At 39.4% G+C, this 13,435-nt stretch overlaps 1 protein-coding gene across 1 annotated transcript in view; it reads left to right on the plus strand.

Moving 5' to 3' along the window:
* RTKN2 (rhotekin 2) overlaps positions 1-13,435 on the plus strand; it is a 484,906-nt gene that overhangs the window by 173,130 nt on the left and 298,341 nt on the right. The gene's annotated exons all lie outside the window — the stretch shown is intronic.

A 13,435-nucleotide genomic window follows, 5' to 3' on the forward strand; every position in this document is an offset into this window, starting at 1 on the left:
AATAGTCTTCTTTCTTCAAAATTCTTATACAAATACACATATATGCTTTTGGCTTCCAATTTCAACATTTTCTATTTTCCACCTGAACATTGCCTTATGCTGCTCTTTCCCTTCTTCAGAATCTTTTTGGAAATCAGAATGTAAAACAAAATGGTAACGATGCAGAATAGTAGAAACAGAACGATGACTCCCATCTCCCAATTTCTAAACCTTCTACAAAATTACAGTAATCATGACAGTGTGGTATTGGCATAGGTATGATCCAGGGATAGGGAACCTTTTTTTTTCTGCCAAGGGCCATTTGGATATTTATAACATCATTTGTGGGCCATATAAAATTATCAACTTAAAAATTATCCTGCTGTATTTGGTCAAACATTTAATGAACTCATCCCTAACGCCTTGGCAGGGCCAGACCAAATGATTTTGTGGCCCTTATACGGCCTACAGGCCGGACATTCCCCACCCCTGGTAGACAATGGGATCAATGGAGTAGAATTGGGAGTCCATAAATAAGCCTTTACATTTATTTTTTGACAAGAATACTGAAACAATTCAATGGAGAAAGAATAGTATTTTCAACAGATGGTTGCTATGATAATTGTATATCCACACACAAGAGAATGAAGTTAGACTTCTTCCTCACGCTTACATAAAAACTAACCTAAAATGGCTCATGGACCTAAATGTAAGAGCTGAATCTATAGAGCTCTTAGAAGAAACCATAGGTGTACGTCTTTGTAACCCTGGATTTAGGTAATGGCTCCTAAAAGCATAGGATGAATATAAATACATAAAGTACATTTCATTAAAGTTAAATCTTTTTTTCCTTCAAAGAACACCACCAAGAAAGTGAAAAGACAACCACAGAATAGATGAAAATACTTACAAATCAAGGTTGTTCATAAGGATTTTCTATCTAGAATATGTAAAGAAATCTTACAACTCAACAATGAAAACAAAATAATTCCATCCCTGGCTGGCTTTGCTCAGTGATTGGAGCATCAGCCCAGTGGACTGAAGGGTCATGGGTTCAATTCTGGTCAAGGGCCTTTACCTCAGTTTCAGGCTAGCACCCCAGGCTGGCCCTGGTTGGGCACATGTGGGAGGCAACCAATCAATGTCTCTCTCTCGCTTTAATGTTCTTTCTCCCTCCCTTCCACTCTCTCTGAAAAATCAATGGAAAAAAATATCCTTGGGTGAGGATTAACAAAAACACACACAAAACAAAAAAAGAAAAATAATTTCAAAGTGAGCAAAGGATTTGAATAGACATTTCTCCAAAGAAGACAAACAAATGGCCAATAAACACATGAAAGAACATCACTAGCATCAGTGAAATGCAAACAAAAACCACAAGATATCACTTCACATTCACTAGGATGGCTAAAATTAAAAACACACATGCACAATATGCTTCCATATCTCTGGACCTATTTTTTTCATAAATTTATTTGAACAGACTGACTAAACTCAAAGGGAAGAGGATGGGTGTGAGGTGGGAAGAGATTAACCAAAGAATTTATATGCATATATGCATAGCCCATGGACACAGACAATAAGAGTGGTGAAGGCCTGGGGTGGGGCAGCAAGCAGGTGGAGAGGGGTTATGGGGGGAAAATTGAAGACATCTGTAATACTCTCAACAATAAAGATAAATTAAAAACAACAATAACAGGTAATAAGTATTGTTAAGGATATGGAAATTTTAGAATCCTTACACATTGCTGTGGGACTATAAAATGGTGCAACTATTTTGGAACATAGTTTGGCATTTCTTCAAATTGTTAGAGTTACCACGTGACCCAGCGAGTCCACTCCTAGGTGTACCCCCAAGAGACCTGAAAACATGTGTCCACACAAAAACTCGTACAAGAATGTTCATAGCAGTGTAATTCATAATAGTCACAAGATGGAAACAATCCAAATGTCCATCAGCCGAGGAATGGATTAACAAAATGTGGTGTGTCATACTTTATAATATTATTTGGCAATAAAAAGAATGAAGTAATGATACATATGACTACAACATATTATAGTTACAGCAAGGATGAGTCTCAAAAACATTGTACTAGAGAAAGAAATCACTTATAATAAGCCACATATTATATATAATGCCATTTATATGAAATATCTAGAATAGTCAATGTCATAGGAATAGAAAGTATATTAGTGGTTGCCAGGGGCTGGGGGTAGGAGATAATGGAGAGTGACTGATTATGGGATTGCAATTAGATAGCAGTGATGATTGCACAACTTTGTGAATATACTAAAAACCACTAAACCACTGAATTGTACACTCTTCTTTGTGGGCACATAACTATTTTCTACAGACTACCTTTCAACTGGGCGTGGCCAGATAACTGGGCTCCACCTAGTGAAATATGAACCTCAGTGATACACACCACTTCCAAACCTAGACTATAGCCATCTTCCAATGAAGAAACTACAGAAATAAAGGGTGGTAGAACCATAACATGGATGAAACCTGAGTCCCTGAATGACTGTATGGAAGTCAAAGTTTAGTGATGTGCACTGCACTATGACATGAGTAAGAAATAAACTTTAGCCTTTAGCCACTGAAAGTTGATTTTTACAACATGTGGCTTGCCCTACCAAACACAACATGTATGGAATTATGCCTCAGGATTTCTGAAAACTTTCTTAACAACCATTTATCATTTTTAACTGATAAAGTTAGCCTTATGGAAGTTGCAATATTATTGGGATCCTTCAAGGAGACGCATTAATCTTGGAAATCTTATATTCAAACATAATCAAATTTGTCTGCAAAGCAGTTGGGTAAAAATCACAAAATGATTTCAGTATCTCTAGTGCTAGTGTATAAATATGAAAACATTTCAATATTTTATAATATCAACTTCTACATCAACTGGAAGAACTTCCGATGTGTTTTCATATAATTCTCTCAAGCTCATGCCATTGGCATCTATCCTTACCAATGTTATGCTGCAGGTATTTGATAATTTCAAAAATTATTCTTAGAACCTATGTTTTACACCTCCAAAATTGGTATTTATTATGTTATATGACTATACCAAAAAGCTTATCAACAAGTGTCTTATGGCTTATAATAGAAACAAGCGAACAAACACAGGCATTAGTTGCTTGTCTAGTGTAGCAAGATGTCAAAGTCAAAAACTCTCATAATAACTCCAGTGCTAGTTTTTTAAAAATAAAAAATCAGCTTTATTGAGGTATAACTGTATAATTCCATTTATATGAAATGCCCATAAAATTCATCTATTGCAAGTATACAATTAAATGACGTGTAATAAATTTGCCATTGTTCAACCAACTCCACCATCCAGTTTTATAATATTTCCACCACCCCAAAAAGATCCTTCATTTCTATTTGCAGTCAACCTCCATTCTTTCTCCAGCTCCACTAATGTATTTCATATATTTGTAAACTTGTGTTTTCTGAACATTTTTATTAATGGAAGCATACAATTTAAAAATTTTGCACATGGTTCTTTAATGTTTTGTGGTTTATCCATGTTGTAGCATGTAAGAATAGTTCTTTTTTATGGCTGAGTAGTATTCTACTGTATGATGCACGAGGCTTCATTTATCTCCTCACCTGTTGAAGAGCATTGGGTTTGTCCTGGTTTTGGTGATTATGAACAAAGCCATTATAGGTTTTGTATGAACACAATTTTCATTTCTTTTGGGTAAATGCACAGGAGTAGGATAGTTGGCTAGAATGGTAAGTATATGTTTAGCTTTATTTTGTAAAAACTCCTGCCAAAATATTTTCCAAATTGGTGGTAGCAGAAATGTGTGAGAGCTTCCATTGTTCTGCATCCTGCGCTGGCATTTTTGGAGATTTTAATAGGCATGTAGTGATAATTTTCACTTCCCTAATGACTAAATATGTTGATCATCTTTTTAATTGCTTGTTTGCTATACATGTATTTTCTTTGGTGAAATGTCTATTCAAATATTGTCTATTTTTTAAAATTTGGGTTGTTTGTCTTCTTGTTATTGAGTTGTAAGAGTTCTTTATGTAATCTTGATACAAGCCCTGTATCAGATGATTTACAATTTTTTTCTCCAAATCTGTGATTGTATTTGCCACTTTTTTATAAGTTTTTAAAAAAAATAACTCACTTGAGGATATGCTTTTTTAAAAAATGGCTTTTAGAGAGAGGGGAAAGGAGAGGGAGAAAGAAACATTGATGTGAGAGAGAAACATCAATTGGTTGTTTCCCATAGGCACCCCAACTGGGGATTAAACCTGCAACCTGGGTATGTGCCAAGATTGGGAATAGAACCTGCGACCTTTTGGTGCAGGGGATAATGCTCCAACCAATTGAGCCACATTGGCCAGGGCAATAGTGCCTTTTGAAGCACAAATATTTTTAAATTTTGGTGAAAAGTTAAAAAATTTGCCATTTTTTTTCTCTTTTTATGGTGTCATATCTAAAAATTCTGCCTAACTCAAGATCACAAAGATTTTCACTTATGTTTTCTTCCAGAAGTGTTATCATTTTGCTTTTATATTTATCTATATAATCCATTTAATTTAATTTTTTAAATATTGTGTTAAATTAAGGCCCAAATTCATCTTTGTGCATGTGCATATCCAGTAGTCCCAGCATCATTGGTTGAAAAGACAATTCTTTTCCCTCATTTAATTGCTTTGGCACCTTTGTTGAAAGTCAATTGATAAAAAAGTGTAAGGGTCTGTTTCTGGATTCTTGATTCTGTTCCATTGATCTATGTCTATCTTTATGCCAGTGCTCTAGTGTTAACTTTTAAGACATGGCTTATTATGACAGGGGCAATGTTTTTTGTTGTTGTTGTTGTTTGTTTGTTTTTAATATATTTTATTGGTGTTTTTTTTTTTTTTTCCAGAGAGGAAGGGATAGGGATAAAGAGTTAGAAACCTCAATGAGAGAGAAACATCAATCAGCTGCCTCCTGCACTCCCCACTGGGTATGTGCCTGCAACCAAGGTACATGCCCTTGACTGGAATCAAACCTGGGACCCTTGAGTCCACAGGCCGACGCTCTATCCACTGAGCCAAACCGGTCAGGGCCAGGGGCAACTTTTTATACTAACAGTAAGCTAAATCTACCATTAATTGTGAGGCACAATGTTTTGCCAATACCTTGAGCTTCTGGAACAATGGTGTCTTAATTATTCATATTGATTCAAAGCAAGGTGGAAACTAGAGGCGCAATTTAAATATGTGGAACTGTAACAGTGTCTTACAGAATGATGTGTGATTTGCTAGAAACTGCATTTTAAAAGACGTATGTGTAATAAATGTATTCAATTTAACACTTGAAGCTATAGGGCTGACAGTCCGCTTGTGTTTATCTAATATAATATAAGAAGTATTATCAAATATTCCACTCTGAGTGACATTTACATCACTATCACTGTATATTATTGAATCTAAGATGCCATTAATTTTAAAATGCACCATTATTTTATGTACACTAAGAAAGAAAAAATGCTTTCAATTAAAATATACAATGCTACCCACTGGGAAAGATGAATCCTAGTTTCAAAGGTATAAAATTCTCAATAAATGTATATCTTAAAATTGATTAAGTGTGGCATAGCCAGGAGAAAAAAAACGTTACTTTTGAATTGTCACATTTCTTCTGAAAGGGATATTCCTGTTGCAGGATCCCTTTAAAACTGTATTTTCCCCCTTTGCTTTGTATACATTTTTTATAGTAAAATCAAATCCTATAATGCTGTCAATGATTTTAATGCATTACAAATAATTTTGAAGTGAGAGATTGCATCTAGATAGACTTAGACACATGGTGTGTCTGTCTCTATGAATCAATACTATTCCTTCAGCCAGGGAGAATCCCATATTTTTGAATCCATGTGCATCCTTATTATAATGCCCACCGGTCTGGATTATTTTGAAACGATTTACCAAACACTGAAACTTCTGGGATAGATCAATGATTTTTAACAACCATGGGACAGCGTGTTTGAAATCTGGACAATCCCAACAAATCCAGGATGCAGACTCCCTATACTGTGGGTATTAGTCACTGGCGAGACTGCTGAGAAGCCTCAAGCTCAGCCTTCTGTGCAATGCTCATGCCAAAGTGGAAGAATTGCCAGATGTGAATAGACCTCTGTCAGTTTCTCCAGAGCTGAATTCCTACCATGGGGGTGGAGCTGTGCATAGGCAGTCTGGGCAGCTCCTTCTGCAGGATCATCCAAGGAACATTGAAACTGTCCTCACTTCCCCAAATTTCTCACTTGTTGGCCTTGGTATCATCTCTGACAGGTGAGGCACTACCTCTAGAGCAGTGGTTCTCAACCTTCCTAATGCCGCGACCCTTTAATACAGTTCCTCATGTTGTGGTGACCCCCAACCATAAAATTATTTTCGTTACTACTTCATAACTGTAATTTTGCTACTGTTATGAATCATAATGTATATATCTGATATGCAGGATGTATTTTCATTGTTACAAATTGAACATAATTAAAGCATAGTGATTAATCACAAACACAAAATGTAATTATATATGTGTTTTCTGATGGTCTTAGGTGACCCCTGTGAAAGGGTCATTCAACCCCCAAAGGGGTCGCGACCCACAGGTTGAGAACCGCTGCTCTAGAGAGTTCCTGTCTAAAGAGAAACAGTCTCTATTAGATCTCATTGGTTTTTACTGCACTGGAAGAAAACAGGATCTTGAGGAGAAGAGGTAAAAAAAAACAGGTTCTTTAGTTTTTTCTGCTTACAAGAAAGTTGAGACATGCTTACCAACTTAAGAAAAAAGAGCGGTTACCGGAGGACAGTTATTAAAAGAAAACCTGACTGAAACAGAACTTTCAAGGGTCTTTGAAGCTTGATGTTGCTCTACAGAACACCTCAAGACTGCTCTGTCCTGGCCCACATGGTCTGCTTTTCATGCTGAGTCTGCTTCTCTCTGCACACCTGCTCCATTCCACTCCCACCATGGGCGGTCTAATCTTTAGTATATTTTCAAGTTCGAGTTCTGGATGATGAGTCAGAGTGCTTGTCCTAGCTAATTACATCAATCTCGTTGGGTATATGCTTTCTCACCTGATGGCCATGCATAGGCTACCCTCGGGCCAGATGTTGCTTGGACTTGTTAGTAGCCAGCCCATGGCCACTTGTAGTCCAGAGCGTCTTGCCTTAGTAGGGGGCTGGCAGTGGAACGTTACAGCTAGAGCAGGACGGGCACTATCAGGGAGATCAGGGGGCCATGGAAGAGGCTGACATCCAGGGAGAGTAAGCAGTGGGGAAGGGAGAGGAAGGGCACCACAGATAAACCTGTGTTTGGGATCTTGTACATAGTGTTTTACAGCAAAGTACTTTGAGGACTACTATTCAAGAAGAAGGTGTTTTTACTAGGATGCAATTTTGCCCCGATAACCCATGGTGGTTTGTGTAGGACAACCATATTTCTCATGACAAGTGAACATGCACAGTGTCTTAGCCTGGATTTCCCTCAAAGCAGAGCCGCAGACAAAGGCTTTTATGCAGGTGACTTATTTGGGATCCACGGGAGCAGGTGAGGGATGAGAAGAGGACACAAGGAAAGAGGAGCATCAATACCAGGATTCTTTTGGAAGTTGGCCACTGGTATGGGTGACTGGTGGTTAATCCCCAAAGGGCATTTTCAGGAACCTTGTAAAATGTGGTCTCAGAACCATGTACATGGGGGAAGAGAAGGAGGCAGCATTGATCCATTGGCTCCCATCCCCAATTGGTCAAGGGGGCTCCAATTTCCATGTTACCCATGTATGAGTGCAGAGCTGCTTCCAGTGAACTGTCACCTGCAGGGCAGACGGGCAGTGAGAGTATGAGCACAGAGCTGTTCCATTGCACCTGGAGGAAGCTGGCCCAAGCCTTCAAGGAACAGGTTCCCGATACAGAGCCTGGAGTAAGAGGTGGGGCCACAGTGGTGTTGAAATACATAAGAGGCCTCCAACAAACACACATAGTTATGATCAACTATGTCAGCAAATCTCTCTTGGGAAGAAAATACATTTTCATCTTGTCTGGAGTGTTTAATCCCATTTGGCATGTAAAAACGTATCCATGTCAGTTTTCTTCCAAGGAAGAAAATTCAAAAAGTACAAACTCACATTTTAGCTGTCTATTCCTTAGGGAATTTGGTCTCTCTCTTAGGAACTGCCACCTACACCCACATTAGAAGACCCACTAACTGAGCGACTGCTGTGTTGTACAACTCCAAAGCATGCCACTGACATCCTGATCCATGAAATTCTGCAGAGTCACAGGGCCATATGCAGTGGCCCTACTCAATATTTGCCCCCCCCCCCCCGCCCCTGGATTTTCCCATTGAACATGGTCAAAATAGAATCCACTTTCAAATAAAAAATCACCACCAGAAGGTATAATGTCCCATTACTCGTACTGTGTCCTTTTATTAAGATGCTCTTGACCTTATGGAGAGCATTTTAATAAACGTCCCTCAATGGGAAGCGATTTAATTTGCCATTAGTCATTTTCACTTTAGTAAAGAGAAGAATCAAGTTCTTAATGGGAGCGAGAGTGGGAGAGAGAATTAATGAGAGCGCTGAATACTAGAAGGGGGGTGGGGGGCGGTAAGAGAGTGTGTGGCTAGAAGTTTCCAAACACAAACTTTGGTTACTTGATGGTTTGCGCTGAGCTGAGGTTTCTCAAGCTGGCTTGAACCTGGTTCATTGTAGACAGAGCAGTATAATTCCTGCAACTTGGCATCAATCACATTGCATCATCTCTGCCTTTGTGAAATCTTCAGAAGCTATGTCATGAGAATTTCAAAGCTAAGGGTCATCTCCATGAACACCTCCTGAGATAGCTCTTTAAAAAAATCAGTAATCACTTTATTTTTTAAAAAACATTTATTGTTGAAAGTATTACATATGTCCCCCTTTCCCCCCCATTGACCCCTTTTGGTCTGCCCTGCCCTACGCCTTCACTACCCTATTGTCTGTGTCCATGGGTGATTCATATATGCATACAAGTTCTTTGGTTGATCTCTTCCCAGCCACCCCTACACCCCCACTTTCCCTCTGAGATTCAACAGTCTGTTCCATGCTTCTACTGAGACAGCTCTTGAGCATCATAAGACAGGAAGATGGGAATACTTAGGGTGCATCAAAACCATTTATGGACTCTTAGATTTTCCCAGGGTGTTTGCTGTCTAAGATCATACAGTCAATACAGATTCAGAAAGAGTCCCATGAACAGTTGTATAGCAAAAGAGTGGTGTTGGATCAAGAAGGATATAACTGCAAGGTTGGAGAAATCAGAAAGAGTATCTTAAAACCCAAAGCAGTGAGCTGTTGGCAAACCATGGGCCAAATCTGACCTGCTGCCTGATTTTGTAAATCAAATTTTATTGGCACACAACCAGATCCATTCATTTATGTTTTGTCTGTGCCTGCTTCCATGCTGCAGGGGCACAGTTGAGCAGCTCTGACAGAGGTTACATGACTTTTTCAAAAACGAAACTCTTTACTACCTGGTCCTGTACATAGTAAGTTTGTTGACCCCTGGATAATCTCACCTCTGTGTGTGCTGACACTCCTGCCTTCTGTCTTTTTGACAAGGCAAAGATTTACCACAGAAAACCCCACTGAAGCACCACTTCTTGAATAGTCAATCCCTTTCACCAGTCAGCAGACCCAGGGCATCAGCAGAGTGCCAGGAAAAAGCAAGATCCTGGGGACTTAGAGGTGTGCAAAACATGCTGGACTCATTGTGCTAGGGCAGGGGTGTCTTGCCTGTGGCCTAGCTGTTCTTTTTTCTCTCTCTCATCTCTCTCCCTCCTCTGCCACTTCTCCCACCTCGTCTCCCCTTGCCTCTGTCTTTCTTCCTCCCATCTCAGGCCTGTCAGTGCCACCCAGTGGCTCTGACAGGCATTACTCAAATTTGCTGACTGCCCTTAAGGCTGGGAATCACCGACCACCATGAAGTCAGAGTAAGCCTACAGTTAGGGATCCAGAGACAACTAGAAGGCTCTAGAAACCATTGTGATCCTACCCTGATTGCTCAAAGCATTAATATTCAGTTCTAAAGTCATTTAGCTCGTAGTATAAATGAAGGAACCCATGGCAGGTTTGTTAAGGGGAGAGAGCTCAGGAGGGCCCTCAATAACTAAGTTAAAGAGGTTACTGCATACTGCCCTGAGCAGAAATTGCATTTGAATTATTTCAGGGATGTTATTTAGGTGGTATATGATGTAGATGCAATAAAATGTGCAATGATGGACTTATGGCATAACCAGTTTCTTGAGCCATCTTAATCTTATGACCTATTAACATGAAATATTCCCCAATTGCTGCGATTAACTGTATTCTTTTCCATTCCATGTCCTGACCTTTTATGGCATCTTAGGTGAATCCAGTGAGGTCAAGGGAATTGCCTCTCCCATAGAGGCTGTCCCTGCAAGAGTGCATTAGCAAGCCCCTTGCCATTCCCATAGGGCTGAACTGAGACCCTTGTTCATTCTCTCCACCTTACCTCCTGGCCTCTGCATGTAAGGAATGGATACTGGCCACTGTGAAGCACCATGCACACTGGGAATGTAGTTTTCTCACCTGCCAAATTATTTTTTCTCTTGGAGGAATCTGAGTGTTAAAATTCTATCTCAGTAGGCCACCAGACTTGTGCAGGGTCCAATGAAGGTTCTGGCACTAGCCCTTTAAGTGTGAGAAGGGAGAAGAGTCCACTGTCTCTCTATTATCATCACTGCAAGGGCTAACCTCCCTTCTGGGTAGAAAAGTGGTTATTTGGAATACAGTGGTATTTTGAAGATTCCCCTGTCCTAAACCATCTCTCCCACAGAGGTGCCCCAAAGTATAAAATTATACCATAATAAATCCATTCTTTGGGATAAAAAAGAATTGTCCTCTCTTCCACGACTTCTCTTAAAATAAAAACCCTAGGGGGTGTTCTCCATGAAATCACTAACTGTTTATGTGAACAGTCAGTGTTGAACAGGGTTGTGATTTCAGAGAAGAAGGGAGAGGGGAGAGAGAGTTAGAAACATCAATGATGAGAGAGAAGCATTGATTATCTGCCTCCTGCACCCCACCCCCACCCCACGCGCCCCCTACATTGAGATCATGTGCCCTGACTGGAAATTGAACCTGATTCATAGGTTGACACTCATTCACTGAGCCACGCCACCTGGGCAAATGATGGTTTTTTAACTGAATATTTTTCTTGTATCTATTGATATATCTTTTAATAAACATATTTATTTTCAACCAGAGCCAACCTTTATATTCTTGTGTTTCCTTTTCTATTAAATCTGTAATCGCCTAAAGGGCACAGAATTTGGTCTTTTTGTCCCTGTATCTCCATCACCCAGCCGAGGTTTGATTTAAACAAAGTATTTACCCCTAGAACTTAACTCATCTCTAGAAAGAACACTTAAACTTCCCTATTGAGAACTGGAGGGCTCAGAAGTCCTCTCCCATCAAGATTTCTAAATCCTTATTTTCAAAATCAGCCTCAGTCCATCTAGTCATCTATGTCTCTATCAAAGTTTTGGTTTCATTCCTTTTGCCTCCAAAACTATTCTTGGAGTTAGTTGTTTTGCTTTTTTTACAGAGTTAATTTAAATACAAATACTTATTCAGATTTCCCTAAGCCTTGCTACTATTTTATATTTTAATACATCTCTTTCCTTATCAAGAGTAGATGGTCAATTGGGCCTAGGAACTTGAAGATCTATTCTTCAAAGATCAGGATGTGAGCAGAAGAGAGAAAGATACTGGTAACACTGGAGATTTGTAGCAGGAAGTTTCCACTTGTAGCATAAGAGGGTCAACCAGGATAGTGCTGGTTGGAGGGCGGGTGGCCAACCTCAGGCTTGCTTTAGTTGCGTCTCTTCAGAAGTCTGCTCTGAGAAGAGACTGGGAGATGGTATAGTTTAATGAGTAAGAGCATGGACTTTGGACACAATCAGCCCTAAGTTTAAGTTTGGGCTCTGAAAATTAGTGACCAGGTGACCACAGACAAGTTATTAACCTCTCTATTTTTGGTATCCTTGTTTCTAAAATAGGTGTAGAAGTAGGTGGTTTTGAGTGCCTGACACACAATAGATTCTCAACAATGTTGGCTATTATTTCGATAGCAGTTGCCTAGGTATAATCTGATGTGATAAAATAGGTATCTCCATGAGAGGACACTTAGAGGTTTCAGAGGGTTTATTTTTATTTTTATTATTATTATCTTGTTTTCAATTTTCATCATGAAGGGAAAACATGTAATTTTTAAAATGCAGTTATAAAGACCCAGAACAAAGAGAATCATGACTCACATCTCACAATTTATTTAGCTTATTTATTGTTTCATATTCTGTAATACTTCAGACAGTTATATAATCTCCCCCTCATCCTTTTAGGATGCCAGGATATGACATCAGGAACATAGGGAGGAAACGTGTGTTTTTTTGAGGTGGGGGAGTCATGATGTGTTGTAGGGAGAAGCCATAAGCTTTTCTGACATTAATGTCGCCTCACTGACACTGGGTGAAACAATCCCAAATGCTGACTGGTACTAGGAAACAGATTTTCCATTATGGTTGTGCTAGCTCTGAAATTCGATGAGATCTTTAGATAATGTTATGAGCCATCCTTAGCCTGACCTGTTGTCAGACAATGGATTTGAGCCCTCAGTTAATCCCAGTTATACTGGCTTCCAAATCTCTCCAGTTCTTAAAGTCATAGCCTGGATTTCCCCAGATTTCTGGGAGTAAATGTTTTCAAACGCTGCTTCTTCTTTTCAAAGGCTACAGTTGTTTTATCTGCCCAACAAGATAGGAATCATTCACCACTCTCCTAGCTCCATCCCTTTGCCTTCACCTCACCTCCCTGAACACCTGTTGTCTCACCTCCCCATGGGCTTCCCTCTCTTCTAGCCAAGATGATCATTATTCCATTTTCATCTGTGTTTCTTTAACTTCCGATGGCATCTCAACATCTTTACCTTTATTTAAGTTCACTTGAGTTTTCTCTCCTTGCGACCATTCGGCTGAAATGCATCCTGTATATATTACCTACCCTGACGAGGATACTGTGGAAAGATGCAGTAGTCTTCTTGTTTGAGGACGGGCTCAAGGTCATGATGAAGTCTATGACTATTGACTTTGAGGTTGCACTGGGCTATGCCTGAGTCAGGTGCTGAATGAGAAAATTTACCTCATTGTCTCAGGGAGCTCTATGTTTTGACTAAATGTTCAATGCCACATGAAAAGGGTGTTTATGGACTTACGCTTAAAAACACACACCAAACTTTGGTGTCAGTGTAAATTATCAGTGACAAATACTTTGCAGCAACTTCCTTTGGTTTCTAATTTGAAGGCTGCCAGTTTTAGGATGGTGTATTTATTTTCTTTGCTGGGGGACACTCACATTTTTGAAAACAAGTTTCAGTCTG

The sequence above is a fragment of the Myotis nattereri genome, assembly GCF_964212035.1.
Source record: "Myotis nattereri genome assembly, chromosome: 13".
Lineage (NCBI taxonomy): Eukaryota > Metazoa > Chordata > Mammalia > Chiroptera > Vespertilionidae > Myotis > Myotis nattereri.